This window comes from Lissotriton helveticus, chromosome 3_1 (genome assembly GCF_964261635.1).
Source record: "Lissotriton helveticus chromosome 3_1, aLisHel1.1, whole genome shotgun sequence".
Lineage (NCBI taxonomy): Eukaryota > Metazoa > Chordata > Amphibia > Caudata > Salamandridae > Lissotriton > Lissotriton helveticus.
This window is the reverse complement of record NC_136061.1, coordinates 945453664-945476552: the sequence shown is the minus strand read 5'-3', so window position 1 is coordinate 945476552 and position 22889 is coordinate 945453664. Positions and strand designations below refer to the sequence as shown.

General features: G+C 44.8%; 1 protein-coding gene across 2 annotated transcripts in view; it reads left to right on the top strand.

The window, feature by feature from the left end:
• The window catches only part of LOC144823117 (putative methyltransferase DDB_G0268948), a 245705-nt gene that overhangs the window by 5360 nt on the left and 217456 nt on the right, over positions 1 to 22889 (top strand). Inside the window, exon 1 of one of the 2 annotated variants that reach the window (XM_078681310.1) lies at positions 3681 to 3699. The exons of the other annotated variant lie outside the window; for it this stretch is intronic. The gene's annotated coding sequence lies outside the window, so the exon portion shown is untranslated. Of the gene's footprint in view, positions 1 to 3680; positions 3700 to 22889 lie in introns of those variants that run through there. 2 annotated transcript variants of the gene reach the window in all.

The window sequence follows — 22889 nt, the reverse complement described above, 5'->3', positions numbered from 1 at the left end:
TCCATTGTTTAAACAATAGTTTTGCATTTCGACATTGAAAGGGCTGGATGATGATATATGGTTTTCATACTCATGTTTTTCACTGTAGCTATCCCTGAGAAAGGACTGAAGAGCCCGTAATGCATTGGGAATATCATCTTTATGTTGGATCACATGGATTGTTATCATTGTTGAATCACATGGTTTGTGGGTCTTTTGTGTCTATTAGCAAAGCCGGCGCTGGCACTCGTGGAACTTTAAAAAAAGACTGAACACATGAAAATTTGTAAAAGTATGGTTTACTGTTGGAATAAATATGGAATAAGAAGTGGACAACACTTGAGCATATCATTCAACCTAAATAGAGGATTATTGGCTGTGCACTCTGGTTATGGGACCTGACGAGGCCCCGTGTGTTTTCATGTTACATGATGCGCAAAGACGGAGTGCATTCCAGGGAGGCACACCCTACATTTTGCCTGGAGCATCCCAAAAAATTGTGTAATATAAGATATACAACGTGTGCATTCTGCCATCATTCAGCGACTAATAGGCCAGCTGCCATTGGCAAAGCCAGGTGGAAGCTTAATAGGGAAATTTGGTATTTTTGTACAGAGGAAGGTGTTGGCAGGATTGAGCAATTCAAATCTCAGATACGAAAATGCGGTCTTTTCCCAGGGCGATGGTGGGTATCTTTCCCAGTAAGGGATGGATCTGTCATTGCTGCAGCTGGGAGAGGTCTTCGCTAAGTCCTTTATCATAAGACTATAAACAAAAAGAAAAAAAAAACTTTTTTAAGTGTGGAGAGTCAAGAAAAGTCTGGGTGCTAGGTCTTTTCCTGAGTGGCAGTAGCCAGAGAAGTTTGCATGGGTTTAGATAGTTCTTGTCATCAGCGAACCAGGCTGAAAGGGGGCTGTGCACAAGCTCAGATCTGGATGGGGCAGGAAGTGAAAAATGACAATATAGGAAGTTTGTTTAGTTATAGATGAATAGATGTAGTGATAACCTGTAGTAGAGGTGAACAGTCACTATTCCAGAGTTTCAGTTATGGTAGCAAGGAAGATTCTCTGAGAACTCTTGTGGAAATTATGTTAGGCTTGAAATGTTCCATGACCAGGATGAGGGAGTTATCTCAACTCAACACTTCTTTTCTCTCTTATAAACTGATCAGAATATTGATGTAAACTTATATTAATACAATGCATGTCAATCATCTTTCTTACAAAACTTAGCAGTCATTCGCTGTGAAATGAGAGTGAGCAAGTTTTGCGTAGTTGCAAGAGGTAGTGCACCCGGCTTTGAGATAGCCTGGGGGGTTAATGCAGCTGCTGCCTATATCCATTTTCCTTCGGTCCTGCTTTTTTGCACTTATAGTTCACACTATGGGGCTCACTGCTGGAATCTAAATTACTTGATGCAGAGGTATCTCACCAATATGCTTTAATCTCTAAGAAATTTAAATCACAGAGAAAGAGGCGCTATAGCACTGGATTATATGGGTGATTTCCAAACTCAGGGACATTTTTCGTGCCATCTTTCACTTGGTGAAATGTTTTCTTCGGAAACTGAATGTGGTAACAAGCCAAGCGGAATTATATGTAGCACCCATTTAGGTTGAAAACTCCTGATTCCACTGAAATTGTGATTAGAAGCCCACCACTTGAGGACCTCTGTGTTTTCCCATAGTTAAGTTGCAGAGCTTAACATTGTTTTACATTACTCCTCAGCAAACACACCTCTGATTCATGTTTTACTCAAGTGGACCACCACTCATAAGTTTTCTTTTTTTACACTGTTCTTTGTAAATCTTCATTATACATCGTAAAACAATACTTCAGTGCCGACCAAACAGCCACAGCAGCATTGTGTACAGTATTGACAATTACAGGACAACCACGGTGCTGCCTTGCAACCAATAAAAGAAACAAGAAATAGAAGCCAAGTGCATTTTGCTGCAGAAGTACTGCTTCTGTGAATGAGGACAGTGTGGTGAAAATACGAAGTCCAGCATCCCAGAGTGGTCTGTGTAGTGTCCTGTGGGACATGTTCTAGTGTCCCGCAGGAAGCTGTAATCCCAGCAACTCCCTCGAGGGCTGGACACACTGCAACCCCACACCCATCCATCACAGGTGCCACCAGTGACGTGGCCCCGTCAATAAAAGAGCCTGATTGCACGTGCTCGTGGCCAGTTGAGTGATTAAAACCACGGTGTGTCGTTCCTCAAGCAGCATGTGGGTCTAGAGCCCACAACACCACATTGGTGATGAGGTGGGTAGTCAACCATCCATGCCTGCTGCTCTGCGCTGCATCGTCCCTTGTGGGGGAGGAAATTAGCCCGGCAGGCGGCACCCCCCCACCAAGCTATCCACGGCCACCCATGACTGCAGTGATCTACGCATACACGAAGCAACGATCGGAGACCAGCTGTTCCTTATCCTAGCCGACATCTGAGGTGGAGGAGAAGACATGCGATCCTGGTGAGAGCGAAGGCCCCGCGATGCCATTAATACATCCTCTGCCCAGCTCACTAGTACGTCCACAGAGCCCAGTGACCCAGCAACTGCCTATGTTCCAGGAGGGCACCCACACCCACACCCACGCTACAATGCCTGCAATGTGCCCGCTGCTGTGGCGAGTCTGCACCCTCCGCAAGTAAGAGATCCTGGAACTGCAACGGGCGGTGAGAAGGAGACGCTTCAGCTCCCGCCCCGCTCCCTCTTCCTGCTACCTGAGGCGCCGGACAGTTTTCGCACACCAACGGCTACCCAATGAGGTGCTGCCACAGAGAGAGGAGGACCCAATGTCGTGGGAGGCCCTGCATCGGCTGCTTGCAGCGTGCCTCGAAGTCTGAGAGTGTAAGGGAGGCCGCCGCAGCCAGTAAGGAGACTGATGTTCAGCAGCCCAGCAGGCAGTATGCCAGCAAATGGTGTTGTAAGTCTAGTTGTTCTTTACTTTTCATAATGCTCACATATCATTGGTTGTTCGCCTACGTCACTTGGAATGTTGTTTGTGTATATAGCTGATGTCACGCATTCCACAGAGGAGAGACCTTGACTGATACTCTGCAAAGTCTTCCTTCCAATCTCTCCGCTGGCTCGTTAATTTCAATAAATATATAACTTACATATTTCTCGTTTCATCTTTCATGACATCACTACAGAATACGGGATACGTTTTCGCAAGACGACCTTGTGGCAGAGAAACTATTTCAGGCGTCCAGATTCTTATTATGAGGCAAGTGCTTACGATAAAATCATGTAAGAAAATTGTCGCTTAACATTAAAGTATATCTTCATTAATTTTGAGGCCAGCAACTTTCTGTTGGAAACACTTCTGCTAACAAATTGCGCCGTTTATGAAGAATGTGGCAGTGTTCGTTGATTAAAAATTTCACGATCGTCTAGGAACAATGTCAGGCAAGTAGCGTATACTGTTGTCTTGACGGGTTTTTGGTCACGATCGTAAATTTTCTTCATCACGTCTGCTTTTACAGCGCATGAGGAAACCCCATGAGGGAAAGTCGTTACAGTTCTTCATCAACTGTCAACCTTCATGCAGTGACAGTTACGTCAGTTACAGCTGCAGTCAACGTTTTCCTGAGCTGGCAACAACAGGTGATAGGACGTAAAGCGTCATGATGTCATCAGCGTGATTTACGTGACACCATTTTGGGTCCACAATATTTAGTACAAAATACGTTTTTCTGACTGCTGACTTAAGGTAAATTCGACACGATGACAATGAGTAGTATTTACTTTTGTTTGAACAATTTCTGACGCCATAAAAGTATTTATTTCTAGTCACGGTGATTTACTATAAATAATATTCAGACTGAAGGCAAATGGAATGCGTTTATAACAAGTATTTTTATGTATATTTGACTATTTCCGGCACCATAATAGTAATTATTTCATCGCAATTCATTCTGCTCTGTTAGGTTAAAGTTTATTACAGGAAGAAAGATATATAATATTATTGTTGGTGCAAATGAATTCTCAATTGATAGTGCTCAAAGAATGTGACGAAGTCATATAGGTAATAGGTTTGTGAAATCTTTATCCACAATTGCAAAAGAAAATGTTTGGACTGTGAGAATTTTCTTTTGTCAAGTATTTAATATATACATTGCATTAACAATTGATACTATTTTCATACATTAAATCTAGTCTCTATTTTCCAGCATGTAACTATTTACAGGGTCACAATTGAGTTTCATATTAAAAAAGAACCTTCAGACTGTAAACTAGACATCATGGCCAGTGAACACAATTTCTCTACACCCGCTTTTTTCCTCAGCGAACCTGGTAAACCAGTCATGAAATGGCGAAATTGGTATAGAGCTTTCGAAAATTACTTAGTTGCAATAGGTGGTAAGAAGTTTGATCCAGAGAGGAAGAAAGCAATTCTATTTGGACTGGTAGGTGTTGCTGGCCAGTACATTTTTTACAGTTTGCACGAATACGAACCAGCCCCTGGACAATTCATTCCTCTTGAGGAATTTCAAGAAGCTGTTAAGAGACTAGAAAATCAATTTGATGAAGAAGAAAATATTACGGTTGGCAGACACCGGTTTGCTAAAAGAAAGCAAGCTGAATCCGAAACTGTTGAGGAATACATTGCCAGTTTAAGGGTGTTAGCTAAAAGAGTGATTTTAAAGATATGGTCGACGAATATATATGAGATCAATTAGTTTTCCATTGTTTTGAACATAAAATTCAAGAACGTTTACTTGCTTGCAAAAGGCCTACACTTGTTGAGGTTATTGATATAGCCAAGGGCATAGAACGTTCATTAGAGGGTTCTAAAGAATTGGGCAGAGTTCCTAATCCTAGTTCAAATGTTTGTGTAATACATGATCAACAGAAAAAAGATGCAAATTCAAGTCACAAGCATAAAACAAATTACAATACTAATAATTCTCAATCTGTATGTTTTAGCCTTAGCGTTACTGGTTTTTCTCCTTTCTTTTTAATGAGAGGAAGAAGAGGTGACAACAAATCTGTTCCCAAGTTCACTTGTTTTGAGAACTGTCTACCAACTGTCTACCAACTACAGTAGCTATAAATGACGATCAATTACTAGTCAGAAAGAAAATCATTGATTGCCGGTTGAAATATAAGATGTATCATGACAAGGTACACAAGGCTGTTAACAAGGAATTCTGCAAAGGGGATTGGGCTCTTGTCAAAAAACCCAATGTTCAGCTCAAGGGCAAATCTAAATATTTCGATCCAGAAGAAATCGTTGATGTTTCTGATAGTGCTATTTGTCTCAAAAAAAGTTGAATGGCGCAACACGAGTGATGCCATAAAGTTGAGGAAAGATCAAGTTGATTTATGGTATAATGGTAAAGGCGATGTGGCACAATTTGAAAGTGATTTTTCTTGGCTTGATACATATTCAGGGGAAATTAGTGACAACTCTAATAAACATAGCCACAATGTAAGTGACTCCAAGAGCAAATGAAGCAATGACAGTAATGTTCCCAGGTCATGCATGGTTGATGACATAAGCACAGAAATTGAGTTGTGTAGTGAGACTAATGTCATTAACCAAGATAGCATGGATGGGGTTACCAAACAGGAGTGCTCCGCACCCAATGTAGCAAGAAGAAGCACAACAGATTTTCATGGTGGGTGGGAAGGCACATGTACCAGATTTGGCAGAGTATCCAAGTTACCCAAAGTATTTAAGGACTATTTATTGCATTAAATGTGTTCCTTTAGTTAGGAAGGGAGATGTTGTAAGTCTAGTTGTTCTTTACTTTTCATAATGCTCACATATCATTGGTTGTTTGCCTACGCCACTTGGAATGTTGGTTGTGTATATAGCTGACGTCACGCATTCCACAGGGGAGAGACCTTGACTGAGACTCTGCGTAGTCTTCCTTCCAATCTCTCCGTTGGCTCGTTAATTTCAATAACTATATAACTTACATATTTCTTGTGTCATCTTTCATGACATCACTACAAATGGTGCACAAGGGTAGGAGAGATCACCCCCACCACGAACGTGTACCGCTGCCACAGACTCTATGCCTTCATGACACTCACCCGGTGGAGGGCGAGGAGCCATGCCTGCCGAGCCTTCGGTTCCTCTCTGCAGCTGCTCCTATGAGGCCCATGGGGGCCAGACAACCCACAGCATCCGAGCAGCTGCTGCAACATTGAAAGAGAGGGCCCAGCAAACTCAGTGCCCACAGGCAAGGCCTGTGGAGTCAGGAGTGCTGCAGAGGCCTCCGGTCAACAAGACAGTGCCACCTAGTGGTCAACTGTAGATACCGCATCCCCATGCTCGTGTCAAGTCCGGCTGCCTGCATGCAGAAACACTGAGGCCGTTCTGGACATCAAGCGGCCCTCGCAGTGAAGGAGAACTCGTGCTGCTCCTGCAGGGGTAAAGTACCCTGCGCCAACGCAGATTTACCTGTACACACCCGATTTCGGCCAGAGGAGCTGCACAAGTGCACAACACATGAGAAGTGTCCCTGGAGGTGGAAAACAGCACAAAGACGAAAGAGTCATCCCTAAAACGAAAAGGAGTGATTGTACTGCCACACAGGGGCCCCCAGGGATACTGCAGCTAACCTCACCACAGCACAAAGGAAAGCACTACCCAGACTCAATCAGCAGTGCAACCACCCAGACTGTCACATATGGCAATCGTGACTCACTCATGCCGCAGACAAACACATGCATGATAGGAAGGAAAGATAACAGAGAAGTGCATCGCTCCACCCACATGAGAGGTAATTCTTAATCTCTGTCCCATGTCCACTGATCCAGCACGGCCTGGGTGTAGAAATACAAGCTCTCCTCTACACAACACAGCTGGTGAGCGGCTGTAGCCGGCCTGCAACGTATGCAAAGTGGCTCTAATGCCACCTAGGGCCAAGAGGATACAGGGCACCTGCACTGAGGAAAACCCTGCACCGGCGTCTCCAGCCCTGCCTTACCCAAGGCGAAAGTAAGCACAGGAAGGCCCCTGATGGTCGTCACCCCAGGGAGGAGACAGCCCGCTCCTGGACCACGGAACCAACCGGTTGCTGCTACAAGCGTGTGGGGGCAAGGCATGCCCGCTGTGAAGTACACCACTGCTGCCAATTGTTAGGCAGCAGGAAAATGACCCCAAGGAAAGACAACCCACAGTGCAGGCAGACTGCGCACCCTGGTGTACACCGCCACACCTGCAACCCAGAAAGCTGGCCCGTAGCAAAAGGAAAGCTCAAGTTGCCCAGCCAAGGACACTGCTAAGAGTCCAGTGAAAGGAAAAGGACCAAAAGCAGCCAAACCCCATAAAGGTGCAAGGATGAACGTGCACCATGCGCGCAAACCCCATTAACAAGAGTGAACAACCAATTGCATAGCAATGTCTCGAAGGGGCCATACGCACCTTCCACACACAAAAGACTGGTGCAGAGAGCGTGACACCAGCAGCCGCCCAATGCCACCACAAGAGAGGAGAGCTCGCCACACGCCCCTAGCGGTGAGCGACTGCCACCGCAAGGAAGAAGAGCAGGCACGCACTGTGCCAAAAGAGGGCGCCCTGGCAACGAAGAAGCATGCACTGCCTGAGGCACTTGACACATGTGCCCAGAAGATGTCAGCAGAGGTGAACGCCCAGCAGGAAAAGTCATCCCTGCTCCTGACTGCAGAAGCCATGGGTGAAGATCAGCACAGAGTGTCTTTCCTCACACCGCCTCAAGACGGAGTTGGTAGTGGCCCCAAGCCAGGCAAGAGAGGATCCACACACTCTACGTGTCACCCCACCACTGAAACTCAAGCTCAGCAAGGCGGAGGCACAGGGCTGCCAAGTCCCTCCTGACATCCAACTCTACCAGCAAGTCACCACCACCTGTCATCCTGAGTAACCACATGGCAGGCAATCGCCATCACGCCAGCCATCAGCACACACGTCAAACACCACTCCTAGAGTATCGATGGACTGGAGTCACACGCTGTTGCAACACCAGCCGAGAGAAGGGACTAGAGGCTACCTGTGAACCGGGCACACCCTTGAACCACGGTAGCAAGAGCAAGCATCGGCCAAGACATCTCCACCCGAGAGGGTTGTGCATGCAACCAAGTACCGGCTCCTAGGTGGTCCTACAGCTGCCCCCAGTTGGCACACAAGAGGCCCCAGCATAGCCTTCCTGCAGTCCCGCAGCAACCCCAGCAACAGGCCTCTCGAGGCGGGAGGATGACAAGAGACTTCGCCCCACCGACGTATCATCGGTTGCAGCCAAAAGGGTCCACAGAGACAAGTGATCAGGTAACACCTCCACGAACCTTCACCATGAACTCCAGCCATACTCGATGCATCCCCTTGAAAGAACTGTTTGAATTCACCACAGACCATCACTGATGTCAACAAAAAGGGAAGTCATGCAAGACATGTCATCACAAGTGAACTGACGCTATGCAGCAGACATCTCCAAGCCAGCGGTCGTGTCCTGAACCCTTCAGATTAAACTACGAGTGCCAACTGAGATGGTACTGCTGCAGACAGAGTCATCAGCTCACATCTGGCGTCTTCCTGCCACCTGTCTCAGAGGACTGATGGAACCTGTGGTGTGTTAGTTAACTGTTTTGTCCCCACAGGACTGACTAACATTTTGTTTGTTCTTTTATAAAGTTGGGAAGGAATGTAGTGTCCTGTGGGACACGTTCTAGTGTCCCGCAGGAAGCTGTAATCCCAGCCACTCCCTCGAGGGCTGGACACACTGCACCCCAACACCCATCCATCACGGGTGCCACGAGTGATGTGGCCCAGTCAGTAAAAGGGCCTGTGTGCCCGTGCTCGTGGCCAGTTGAGTGATTATAACCACAGTGTCTGTGTCTTTCCTTAAGCAGCATGTGGGCCTAGGGCCCACAACACCACAGTCTGCTTCATTGTGTCCCTCTCTACACGTGATAGTCCTACTTCTGGGCCCAAACCAACCTTCCCCCAAAGGTTCACGTTCCTAGAGTGCCTGATGCTTGGGAAGGAGGGCTTGTCTAAACTAGGACTCAATGTATCGAAGTAAGTATCCCATGCAGTATAGCTCACACCTCTGCCCCTCGAGCCCAGGGATCTGACATGAAGTCTTCCTTGGCTAGGGCCCATTTCCGTAGATCTGCCAACCAGACTCCCAGAGTTGGTGATCTTGCGGACTTCCATGACATTGCAATGCGTCACTTAGTCAATGAACCATGTCACATCCCTATGTATTTTCGCACAGATCCTTATCCCCAACAAGCACAGTGTGGCATCACTAGACTATTACAAAGTCTGCCCATGAGGTAGTTTTTTGCAACACTGTGTTCCAGAATACCACTTTAACTGTGCAGTGCCACACCAAATGCAGGAAGTCAGTGACATCCTCGCCACATCTGTGGCATGAGGAGTCAGCTCCAGTAGCGCCAGTGTTGTGAAGGAGTAGCATGGGTCAGTGGGAGGGGGGCATAGGAATTGCAGTGGTCAAAAAATAAAAAATATTTTTAAAAACTTGCCGGCACAGGCTCCCACACTGCCCTGTGGCCAATCCCAAAGCTGCTCCCATGCATGAGATCAGCTTTAGGATCGACCTGAGTGCCCTTGATTTGCGCTCACAAACAGACTGGGAGTCTGTGACTGCTCTATCCATACCAGAAACGCAGCTGTATTGGAGAGAGTTTCACTGCATATGAAGGTTTGGCTGGCCTGAGACCGTCCAACGCACTGAAGGTAGTGCCCACCACTCTTACTGTCATCCCCCCTGGCCCTACCTCCAAGACTCGTAAGAAAAAAAAATGAGTGTTTATTATCGTTTTGTTTTTCCTTTCCTGAAGCTTTTGGGGGAAGAGGCGACTCTCCTCATCCATAGTGGTGGAGCCGTCACTGATCTGCTCCCAGGAACATGTGGCCTATTCTGAGGGGCATTAAATAGGCATGATGAAGGAAAACAGGACATTTGTATTTTAGCATTCCTGGAGACCCGTTTAACCGTCAGCAGGCTTTTCTCGCAATGTTTGTCTGATACGTCCACCACTAGTGTTCATTCCCACCATGCCTTGAGACACAACGGCGGGTGTGCCAAATGACAGAGCAGTGCAGCATAAAGTGCAGTGATGGCATGTCTATCAGATCCAGACGTTAGTAAGACTTGTAATGGTTTTGTTATTACTGATTTGGCTGAATCCCCCCATCCCTTGTGCCTGGAAGAGGTAGCACATTTCTGCATAGAACAGGAAAGTGTTTGGTCCCAGATTAGAGGACGGCCACAGAGTCTGAAATGGCTGCAGTTGCCATCAAGGACCAGATCTCTCTGCACCGTGATGTCCACCTCTGTCCAGGGGCATGTGCCATGTATTGCGGTACAAAAGGGGGTGGTGATTGACGGAGCATCTGAACCAATCAAACACTCACACCCAGTCAAAAGATTTGTGTTTAATCCATCACCGTTCTTTAGTCCACTATGCCACCCCAGTTCAGACATGGCTATATGCAAATCAGTCTGACCCTGTGCCTCATGGGAACAGTCCAGCCCGAACTGCCAAGCCATGTATTCCCTGGACCGGAAACAAGCTTCCGAGGACCGGTTTCCGGTGCAGCAATCAACGCACTTCCATGTTTAGACCAGAGGGGCAACTGTGACACGTACGTCGGCTTCCCGGGAGCACCCTAAACAGCACCTTGGTGGTAGTGTGCTTTTCATCGGTTCCCCACAGGCCTAGCATAAGCAGCAATCTCTCTAAGTGATCATGGAACCATTCATAAGTTAGGGTGGCTAGTCTCCTCTGCCAAAGCGAAAGCAGACTGACGGTTGGTGGCAGCTGACTGGTAGTAACGGGCACAGGTTGTAAATAACATTTTCCTTGGAAAGATGTCCATCAAAGCACTTCATAAAATCTTTTCAATCCTTCAACTACTTCTGTTTTTTTTCTTCACTCTCAGCTTAACAGTTCCACCTGCAGAGGGGATACCACTCTGGTCAATCATAAGCGGCTAGGTGTTTCAACACCCGGGATTACTAGATACAGGAACACTTAATCTAATTTTATCATCAGGAAAATATGTCAGGTAAAATCACGTGTCTCAACCTGGGCTACGGGCATTAATTGCTGCCTGACCACCCTCCCTCTCTCCTACAGCATGCCAAAGAGCATCAGCTGGCTCCGTTATCATCTTCCCTTGATCTGACAGCCTATCTTCTACCAGACCTCTATAGTGATAGTTGCCCCTCTTCCTTCATTTCTCCCCAGCCCACTTTACAGTCCGTCAGTGTTTTATGATTTTTACTTCCAGTGTCTGCATGGAAGACCCAAGAGGGACATGATAAAATGCTCCTGACTTCAAGAAAGAAATCTCTGCTGAAAAGAAAAGAGAATGCAGAGCTGGTTGGAAAAACATAGTGGCCTGCTTAGAATTGAACAGCAAGGAAAGCATATCTGCCGCACGGATGGACCCGCTTTCTTCACAGAAATCCCTGCCAAGCCGGCTAGAATCTTTAGACATGACTGGCAGCCCTTCCTCAGAGGTAAGGGAGAAGGTCTTTGCCATTTTGGAGGGCTGTCGGAGTACCCGTCCTTCTTCAAAGGAGCCCTTTACCCTGTTTTCCTTTGGCAGTACAGTAGTACACCTTTTAAGTGGAGTGCTTTCAATAGATAACTATTTGGCTCTCCGCTATTGGCTTTCCGACAGTGACTCTGCAGCACCGTATCAAGACCGGTGAGCTGCAGATAAATCTTAGGTGAAGACCAGCCAGATTATAGTATTCTTGATAATCTGTTGCCTTTTATTTTGTTGAGAGTGTAACTGTGCCAGTTGAGTATCAGGAGTTGTAAAAAAAAAAGCTGATATTGGTTTGTGTAAACTTTAATTCTGCTTTTTATGTTAAATCCAACAATCTCAGTTAAAATTTCATTGTGCTAGAATAATGTTGAGGTCAGATTTCAACCAAGAAATGGTGAGGAGCCTCTCTTTTTTGTGTTGTGTTTTTCCTTTATATAACTACCTTGGCTTTAATAGCTGGAGCAAGACCTCTAACCTCCTGGTCAGAGACCGGCCCTCGTCCCCAGCAGCTCCTCTGTTTGTGCTACCTGACGCTCCCCCTACACCTCTTCCGACAGGTGTTCGAGTGGCCTGCTTTTTATTGTACCTGTATCTGTCTTCTGTATTCTGGTTATTTTTTATTGTATTGTACCTGTGCCATTTGTCTTAGCCACCCTTTTTCTGCTGCTGCTGCCCGTGCGGCCCTCCTACCTGCAGTTTCCCTCTCCAGCCTCCCAGCTGCGCTTCCCTGCCCCTTTCCTTATTTAATGGCAGCCACTGCTCAGGTGACTGAGCAGGACTTCTGACCTCCAGCGGAGCAGCACGGAGGTATTTACGTGAGAGGAACTATCCTGTTACATTGACTAATAATTATGGAATCCTCCCCTACCATCCCAGCTCATGGGGCCTGACCACAAATCCTAATAGTATACCAAAATTGGTTATTTTTACTATTAAGGGGCCTATTATACCGCTAGATACAGACAAGTCTATTTTTGCTGTCTGTCATTTTGGAATATAGGCATATTACATATAATTTTGAGTGCAGTAGGGATCATATTTGGTCCTGATGAGTAAAGAAGTGGGCACATCTTATGAAACATGTTCACCCAGTAGGGCGTAATACATACTCCCTATTTTATCCCCGTTTTAATGTTTTCAGCTAGGGACGTTAATAAAATTAGTTTTTTCTACTAGCCAGGGAATTTTTAATTTTTAACAACTTTCACTTACCCTACTACTCTCACGACCCACACCACACATAGCCTATTTCCATAAAATCAAGTGCTCCTCCGTATTCGTAGGTCGAAGCACGCCCGCCCCATAGAGGGACGGGAAGACCCCTATGATGAAGCATGACACAATGGGATTCATAGTGTGTGAGGGGTATTTTAGAAACACTTAGGGGGACATTAGGATGACGGGCGGACTTTGTCCACCCACCATCCTATCGGACAAAGGGACTGCCCGCCATAAGGGCAGGGGTCCCGTGGAGGGAATTAGGATGCGCTCGCCACAGATGCGGGCGCATCCCGCATTTTTAACATTGCGGCGGGAGGTGCTGAAAGCACCGCCCGCCACAATGCTAAAAATGCACGTTGTGCTTTTCAATGCACACCATGACAGGCACTACAAGGTGCACCCCCCAACCTCCCCAGAGTCCATGGGGGCCCGCAACGGGCCCCCGCATGTGGGCTCCGCATGCCACGGAAAGGCATTGACAAATGCCCATTGTAATATGGCTGACGGTGTCTGATAGACACCGCCACCATATACATCCCTTTTCTGCCCCGGTCGCAATGGCCCCTTAGTGCCTTCCTTGACATTTTTCCAGGACTGGCAACACTCACCTTATAATCAATTCTTTTACATCACGAAAAATATAAAAAACCAAACAAAAAAATATAGGGTAGAATCATATTGTTTATGAATATTCGTACAGGAGGAAGATTCTATCTAGGAACCTCTTCACTCCCTTCCTTTGTTAATTTTGGAAACTGCAACACACAATCAGCATTGACATTCTTCATGCCTGACACAGAGCAAATATTAAACACAAATTCCTGCAACATGTACATCCATTTGGCGATTTAGGCAGGGATCTACCTACACCCCTTGTCGTGAACAGATCCACCAATGGTTTATGATCCATCCTGAGCTCAAATTCTGTTCCCCAGACATAATTCTGGAAGTGCAGAACACCCCCCCCAGCATGCTACTGCTTTCTTTTCTCTAAATATGTGAGAGGCAAATACCACAATCCTCTCCGAGGGACCACTACCTCCCCTTAAAAAATGAAACAAAAACATTTTTTTTTTATTATTTTTAAATGCATCTCGTTTTCCTTTAAGGAGAACGGGCTGCATAAATAAAACAGCTTTTTTTAAAAGCAGCCCCAGACATGGTGGTCTGCTGAGCCCAGCAGGCAGCTATCCCTGGGAGGGCCTGTCATTCCCATGGGCTCACAAATTGCGAGAAGCTCATTAATATTCATGAGCCTCACAATTTGCAACCCCATTGGGAATTGCAAACAGTGTTAAACACACAGTTGTACATTAGATTTAGCGCCACGCAATTTGCAACCCACAATTTGTCTCAAATTGTGAGGCACTAAATCCAATGGTCATTCAGCTAGCCCAAAGTCACTTAATTTTGCCGAAATTTTGTGTAAATATGCAGGATAAATTTGTCATTTAATGGTAAAGCTTGGGCATGTAAATTAAGTCACAGAATGCTTTGATACTTTAGATCGGTGTATTCACTTTTAAAAATGAACATTTTGCAATAAAATACTTTGGAATTGACTGAGTAAAAAAAAAAAAGAAGAAGTGTTATATTAGTAACATTACCTGGAATCTTTTGGAAGAATCATAAACAGAAAGCACCCAGATATATTTGAGCAACACTTAATGCAAATGCCCTGTCATATAAAAGCAGCGGGGAGCATTCTCTGTCTGTTGTGGAGCCACTGCCTGCCACAAGACCTGCCATTGTTGCCGCATGAGCCCCTGGTGGGACGAGGGTCCCAGGGGATAACGCTGCCACCGCCAACCATTTCTACACTCTGGGGTGGACTCCAACCCCCAGAGGGCATCACAGGATTCCTGCAGCTGCCGCGAGTGAGTGAGGGAGAGGCCGGGCCAACGAGCTCATAGCGCAGCCTCTCCCACCGCAGCACGGGACGTGTGCGGGACGCAACCCGGGCGAAACCCGGACCAAGGGCAGGCCCGTCTGTCCCCATCGGGGACCGTCAGAGGCCGGGCAGGGCCACCTCTCTGACACCGTCAATCAGTTGGCTCCTGTAGTGGTGAGTGGGGCTTTATATCACTTTCATGTCCGGGGAAACAAATATCATGGTCAAACGCAACCCAATTTCAGCATTGCGTAACACCATGAACATCAACAGCATGTTGGAGAGAGCGGTGAATATAGTCAGCACTGAAATCGAATTAACTGAGAGGCGCCTGTCCCTGGGCTTAACAAAATCCCACCTTCATTTATAAAATGAGAACATTGATATGAGTGACCCCCAATTAAAGTTGCCCATTCAGGCTGATCATGGCCTACACCTATCCGTCGAAGAAGTCGGAGAAAGCGCATTGGGCACTGAGAGTGTTGAGGAAACTGGAAATATAGGGGCAATAGAAGACTCCGCATCTGAGGGCTGCTCTAGGGATACCTTAGTATCGGCAATCACGGATTTATCCCTGAACCCAGAAGTTTGCAGAGCAAAAAGGAAAAAGAAAACAGTTAAACCGGTCTGCTCCAAACGGAAACAACCTCCATGTCTGAACTCCCAACGTACTATGCTAACTACGTGGATTCAGGGCCCGAAAGTTCCAGTGGATTTAGTATCCGGCAGTGCCCCGACTGATTCAATTCCATCAGAGACCCTAAACAATTCCGCATATACCCAGACTGAATCTATACAGACACCTTTTTCTAATTCTACACTTGGGGATACTGCCGTTGACATTACCATAGACACATTGTATGACCGAGTCAAAGTGCTCGTTGATAAGAACTTTGAAAGTTTATGGAAGCGCTTAGACCGTTTAGAATCCTTAACCAACAGGGTAAACTTGCCCAGTAAGGTACCTAAACAGTCATCCAAACAGGGTAGCATTCACAAAAACCTGATCCAGAGTCATGGAGTTCATATCGGTCCTAATGAGCAACAGAGGACCATAACTTCCATGCAGCCTCTTGCCTCTTGTGATACTCATAGCAAAGCTAAAGATTTTATTCCCCCAAAATCACACCCTGATTTTGTTAATACCCAAAATACTGCTTCGACTGCCGCACCATATCCCATTATTAAAACCAGTGTTCATGCTGTTTCCACAGCCTGCACCCACATTGTCGGCAATAATGCTAGTGGGTATGCCGAGCAAGGATGTTTTAAGTTTACCCCCAACTTCCTGTCCGTATGTCCTGATTCTCACGAGGGTGCCTCCATTAGAGAAGAATAAATCCGAGTCTTGGGACCAACTACGGAACAAAAGTATTGATTGGCTGGCTAAACACAAAGGATATTGGAGATTTGATATAAATGACATTTTAATGGTACGAAGGGTTGGTTGGGTTGGACCGTCGGAAAAAAACATTAGGGGGTGATCATATCGTTATTAACTTCCAACGACCAACACTTGTCAGATCAATATTGGCTGCAAGGGAGATTAATTGCCCTTTACCTACAAACATCTGGGCACAGCCTCTTGGTTTCTTTTATAGACCAACATTTGAGCAGCAGCCATTGATCACCCCCTCATACCCGCTTTTAAATAGGGTTTCTGCCCTTTCTGATCTTGATAGCCTAGATTGACCTTCATTTAAATCACAACCCATTGAACCTGTTCCTCCGACACCCATGTTGACTATCCTTGAAAATTATGGTCCTGAGCTTGAAACTATCTCTGTAAATGATTGTTCTGAGCCACATGGCCCATTATTACATGTGTTAAGCTAGAACGTGGCCGGCTTGGCCTCTAAGTTAAGTATTAATGATTGGGTCAAGATGGTAAATAAATACTATATTCTTATGTTCCAAGAGACGTGGACAGCAAAAAAATGATATCTTGAAGGGTATGAATGTCTTAATATTATTCCCCCCCCCCCCTCTAAGCAAGGCAGACCCTAAGGCGGCCTATCGATTTGGGTCAGCATTGTGTCGGGCGGCAGTGTAAAACCAATCCCTACCAAAAATGCCAACTTTCAAGCCTTGATATATACACGGGGAGTTCGATTTGTTTTATTAATTTCTATAACAATAATTTTTTAACCACGCCTAATATGAATTCTGCTAACATTTTTAACTTTATTTCGGACATGTATAATTTCATTGGAAAACAAAGACTGGCAGGGATATGTCTGGGTGGTGATTTCAACGCAAAGATTGCTGGGGGAAATATTTCACCTCCCACCCACTACATTTTAGGCAACCATGCAAAAGGGGGCTTGAATTATTAGACCATTTATTAAACAGCAGTCTCTCAAATGTAATGTACATCGCAGCTATAAATAATGGGGATAGTTTAATACCCACTTATAGAGGCCTTGGCCGTGCTTCAATAATAGACTATGTCTTTATATCAGCTACATTAGAAGACCATTTAGTTGAAGCAGAAGTTAAAGCATCTACCTTTGGGGATTACAACCCAATTTTAGTTTCATTCAGGGTTGCTATTAGACCAGATCCTAGAAAGGAGATAGGGGCCGGCTACCTAGAACCTTCCACAGATAACCTAAAAGTTAAATGGAAAGGTATTGATAACTGCAGAGTGTTCCAGAAGATGGTAAAAACATATCCATCCTTCTGTGAGACTTGCCTCACATTGGATGATCCTAACCCAGAGGTAGTTTCCGCATTTGCCTTACTATGTGCAGGCATAAAAAAACTGCCCTATCAGCCTCTCCTAGGGACACCAATCTTATTAGATCACTGAGGCACACCTATAAAAGAGTGGTGAAGCAGAGGCAAGACGTGATCTTAAAATAACAATGGAGTAATTTGGCCAGTGCTGCAACGATTAACAACACAAACGGTTTTTGGACAGCAGCTAAGTCATTGAGATCACTGGGCAGTATACTTACCCCGTTAAGTTGTAACATAACGAGCGAAGCGTAGGTAGCACACTTTTCCAAAATATATGCTGTTATGCCTCAGTGTGAAGATACTCTTGATAATTTTGCTGTTTCTCGTATCCCAATATCAATATCGGAGGTTGAGGATGCAATTATTCAAAGTCTGGGTAATAAGGCCCCGGATGGGCTTCCAATTGACCTTATAAAATCTACGCCAGAGGTTTGGGCTCCTTTGTTACCTAATGTTTGTAATAACTTGACAACAACTAAAATCCCCAATACATGGTCTACATCTGTAATTGTTCCCACTTTTAAAAAGGGAGACAGATCCAACCCGAGTTGTTACAGACCAATTTCTTCAATTGATAATACTCTAAAGATATTGGGGAGGGTTCTATTTAACAAAATCAGATTTTGGGCAGAGGAGGAAAATATCTTAAATAGATGTCAGCTGGGTTTCCGAAGCCATCTTGGAACGGTGGAACAGTGTCTCAACCTTAATCTGATCATAAGTAAATATACCATTGCACGACACGGCCCCCTTTACCTAGCATTTATGGATCCAACCTCTGCCTTCGATTTTGTTAATAGATCTCGGCCTTGGCAATGCCTTTTAGACTACGGGTTGGATGAGGATATAGTGCACTTTTTAGCATATTTACACAGGGACTTAAGGGCACGGGTGAGAATAAGCACAGATGAGGCAGTCTCAGGGGACATAGTGGTCGGAGAGGTGTCAGGCAAGGGTGCGTTTTGGCCCCACTTTTGTTTATTTTATGTATTAATGAGTTACATAATGTGTTGTCTGACCTGACCACAGATGTCCCAATAATCCACAGTAACAAATTGCCTGCCCTATTATATGGAGATGATGCTGTTTTAATGTGACGCACACCCAATGCTTTGCGTATACTAGTTAGGTGCTTTGTTGAATTTATGAATGGTCTGAATCTTTGTACGAATTTAAAGAAATCTTTTTTAATGTGGTGTGGCCCTAAAAATGTCTTATCAATGTTATTACCTCGGGTTCGGAGACCCTGCTACGCACTCGCACTTTCCCCTACTTGGGTCTACAATTTTCAGATAATGGATCTTGGGCACCCCATTTAGCATATGGTCGGACCAAATTTTTAAAGGCAGTTAACTCATCATCATCATCAATGAAGCTTTATTCGGTTGTAGGAAAACAGCCATAAAAGCACAAATATGATTACAAATACATAGAAAATGCGATTAAAAAGGTGTAGTCAACATAATAAAATATCATAAGAATAGCAATATATGTATGGTGCTAATTTAAAATTAGCACCATACAATTCTCTAAAACTTCCATCAGTAAAGAACGGACAAATGGTTTTCTTAGGATGTAACTCCTAGCAAGAGAGCTTCAATGTAAGATGTATAGGGTGCTAGATACGTACACAGAAAAATGACATTAATCTTAAAAAAACAGCAAATTAAAAACAACTATAAAAATTCAATACACCAAGATTAATGGAAAACGCGGCCAAGACAGGCGTTATCAGCTACAAAGAACCTCAAGTTGGGAAAGGAGCAGCCCATGTTACTTTTCAATTGCCTATGATTAACAACCAGTTTCAGGAATTTTGCTATCAGTTTGGCAAAAAGTCCAGCATCTAAAAATTGAAGGGCAAGAAATGCCGGACGGCACCTGCATAGGCCAAAGACTTTTAAAATTGGTATTAGCCACTGTTTCCTCAGATCCTGGTAGAATTTACAAAACAGTCTAGTATGGATCGTCGTCTGGGAAAAAATGTAATCACAGGGACAAAGTTTTAGAGATTTTTCCCAGGTGTTAATTTTTGGAAAAGTGACCAGGTGGTGGAAAATATTTAGTCTGAACCTAATTAACAAAAATCTATCGTAACCCGATAGATTATAAGTTAGATAAGGCTGAACCGCCATGGTTGTTTGGATTTGTAGCGAGTGTTGCACTGTAGCTTTGCAAACCTCGCTAGACAGCCGTAGAGATTCTAAATGAGCCAGACAGACCTTTTTAAACTGTTTTCTCGGTATTACAGTGATTGAGGTGGGGGAGTGATAATATTGTAACATGCCCAGGTCGCTAAGGAATTTCTTGATATAAGCGATACATCCGATCTTATGTGCCTTATCTAGGGAAATACACTCCTCTATGAACCTTTGGTAGAGAGTAGTTTTGCTGGACGACCAAATGCGATGCCATAAGAGAAGGGGTTGAATCCTGATCAAATCTGTTAGATAAGGCAAACCCACTTTTAAATGGCATGCATAGGTCAAAGTACCCCGCGGGAGTGCCAATAGAAATCTCAGAAAAATGTTTTCTACCCTTTGCTCCTCCTCGACCTTGGCTTATCCCCAAACACCGGCCCCGTATGTCACACTGGATATACATTTTGCCCTGTAGATTTCCAAGAGTTCTAGCGTAGGTCGTCTGCCTAATTTATTGGCAAAGTTAGCTAAGGCAGCTGTTGTCCTCATGAAAGTAAGTTTCCTGGATTCAATGCCATAGTTCCAGGAGTATTTGTGATCAAATACAATGCCTAAATAAGGATACGTGATTGTGCTCTCTAGCTTTTGATTATCAATGTACATGGCCTTAATGTTCTTAATCTTATTCCTCGACCCAGCGGACACAATGAACGTTTTTTTAATGTTAACCTTCAGGTCGAGGTTGGCCATAAAAGTATAATATTTCACGAGAGCACGCTGTAATTCCATGGGGGTATGGGCTAGGATTACAGCGTCGTTCGCATAGAGTAAAACCGGTATAGGGCGATTATTTATGGTGGGCAGGTCCTGGGACCCTTTTAGCATGGCTTTTTCCAGGCCGTTAGTGTATAGATTGAATAAAAACGGGGCCAGGACACAGCCCTGCCTTACCCCGCGCTCCACTCTGAACGACTTTGTTAACTCGCCCCCCAGGCCGTATCTAACTCTAGCTATGGCGTCTGAATAGAGTTCACGCAAGAGAGTTATAAGGGGCTTCTCTATTCCCATGTCCACTAAGATACTCCACAGCTTGTTGTGGTTAACACAGTCAAAAGCTGCTGAGAGATCGACGTATGCCATATATAGTGCCCCGCCTTTAGCATTTACATATTTGCCTATTAATAAGGATAAATTAAGGGCTTGCTCTGTTGTTCCCAGGCCCTCACGAAACCCAAATTGCAGATCAGATAGAACTTTATTGTCTGTTGCCCACTCTTGGAGGCGCTCTAAAATAACGCGGCCAGCCACTTTCCCCAGTGAATCCAACAGGGAAATAGGCTGGTAGCAAGATGGTGATTGGCGATCCCCTTTTTTAAAGATGGGCACAAGAATTGATTGGGACCACGAGTCGATAAGTCCCAGGGCGCAAGATGCTTGAAGAACCCTAGGTAAAATTGGTGACCATAGATGCTTGTTAAATTTAAAAAGATCAATAGGAACCCCGTCGGGTCCTGGCGCTTTGCCATTTTTACTGGCCATCAGGGCGAGCTCCACCCCCTCATGTGAAATGTGAATGGACAACGGAAAGGGTGTTAAATTTGACCCAGCTGAAATTGATTGCATTGGAGTTCATGGGAGGCTGAATATCCGCTCAAAATAGTCAACCCAAAGCTGTTCATCAATCGCAACGTCAATACTGGGATTAGCCGTTGTGGCTGATAGAAAAGGAGACTTCACAACCTTCCAGAAGGCGGCGCTGTCCCTCAGGGTACATGATCTGTGCAGTTGATCCCAAAGATCTTTTTCAGGCTATTCTTCCTACATTTTAGGGCCTGATTATAGTTCTTCCTGAGAGCTGCAATTTCTTTAGTGTTTCTGTACTTTTTATTTAAGGCTGATTTTAGGTTCTGATAGGCTTTTGTGCAGGAACTGTCAAACCATCCCTTAGTTCTAACGTTGCCAATTTTTGTTTTAACTAATAAAATGTCCTTTATTGCTGTTAACAATATGGCAAAATTTGTCATAATTCTCTCGTTGGTAGTGGCTGGGTCAAGACATTTATCGATCACTGGTCTTAGATTTGAGACCAGTCTTGCTGTAGTGTCCAGCGGATCCACTTTTTCCCACCTTAATGAATAGCCATTTAATCTGTTTAGTATTAGGTTGTTTTGCCTTAGGTTCGTCTTGATGTTAAACCTCTCATGTTTCTTGATGGCGTTTAGGGTGATACTGTTTGGGTAGTGGTCGCTGATAGTGATGTCATAAGTTTTACAGGTAAGTAGATCTTTTCCCGCTATCACAGAGATGAAAATAAAATAGATTGCACTTGGCCTGCCTCTACCGTTAAACGTAGGTATAACGGGTATAGGAGGGTTCATCAGATCGTTAACAAGGGCAAGATCTAAGCCACACATGGTTTCGTTCAGGCAAACCCCGACTGAAGTGTGGGAAAAATGGGTTACCGGGTCGCCGTTTTCATCTGCAATACCACAGACTGTATTTGTGCTGTGCTTACAAAGAGTTTGATTGAAGTCCCCACCCCATATTATGGCCAACTCCTTATGTACCTTATTGGATAGGTCCAGGACGCAGGAATATATTTCCTGTATAGCTTTTATTAAATCGTCCACAGGGAGGTTATTATAAAAATTCACAATTACCAGGGCATTAGTGTTATTCTGATGGAGAATAAGTATTTGGAAATTTAGATCCAATCTAATGGGAACTATGATTGTGAATTGAAGTATGCTAGATACAAAGATAGTGAGTCCTCCTTTTGTTCTACCAGAGATAAAAGGCAGTGCCGGAGAGAAATACGTTTTGTAGCCCTCAATGTGTAATTCAGATGGCGCCCGTGTTTCCTGTAAACATAAAATGCTAAAGTAGTGAACGAAATCCAACCAGATGTTATTCACAACCTTTGCACGGAGACCAGCAACGTTCCAGAATAGTATTTTCAGGGATGGGTCGTCCTTGTTTATTACAAGTTCAGGGACCATTCCCATAGTTTCCTTATGATGGCTGACCTGGGTGATATTAGGGGGAACTTCTTCATTTGCAGCACCATCTTGGTCCGAATTATCTAGGTGTACACAAGGGGTAGATATGTTGGTTGTGATATTAAAAGACAGACCCTCCGACTGAAGTCAATCCACCCTTTCCAGTTCGGAGAACTTGTCGAAATAATTAAAAGTTGGGATGTTGTATCTAATTCTAGTCCCTTCCATCAATTCCGCGTTTGCTGATCCCCTGTAGCGCATGGTTGTCGGCGAAGGGGGGGATTGGGGATAGAAAAAACTCAAATCCCTGGTACGGATTTCGCTCCCACCAAACTGAGCAGGCCAATTACATATGTGTTGGACCACCCGCCTGTCCCTAAAATTGAT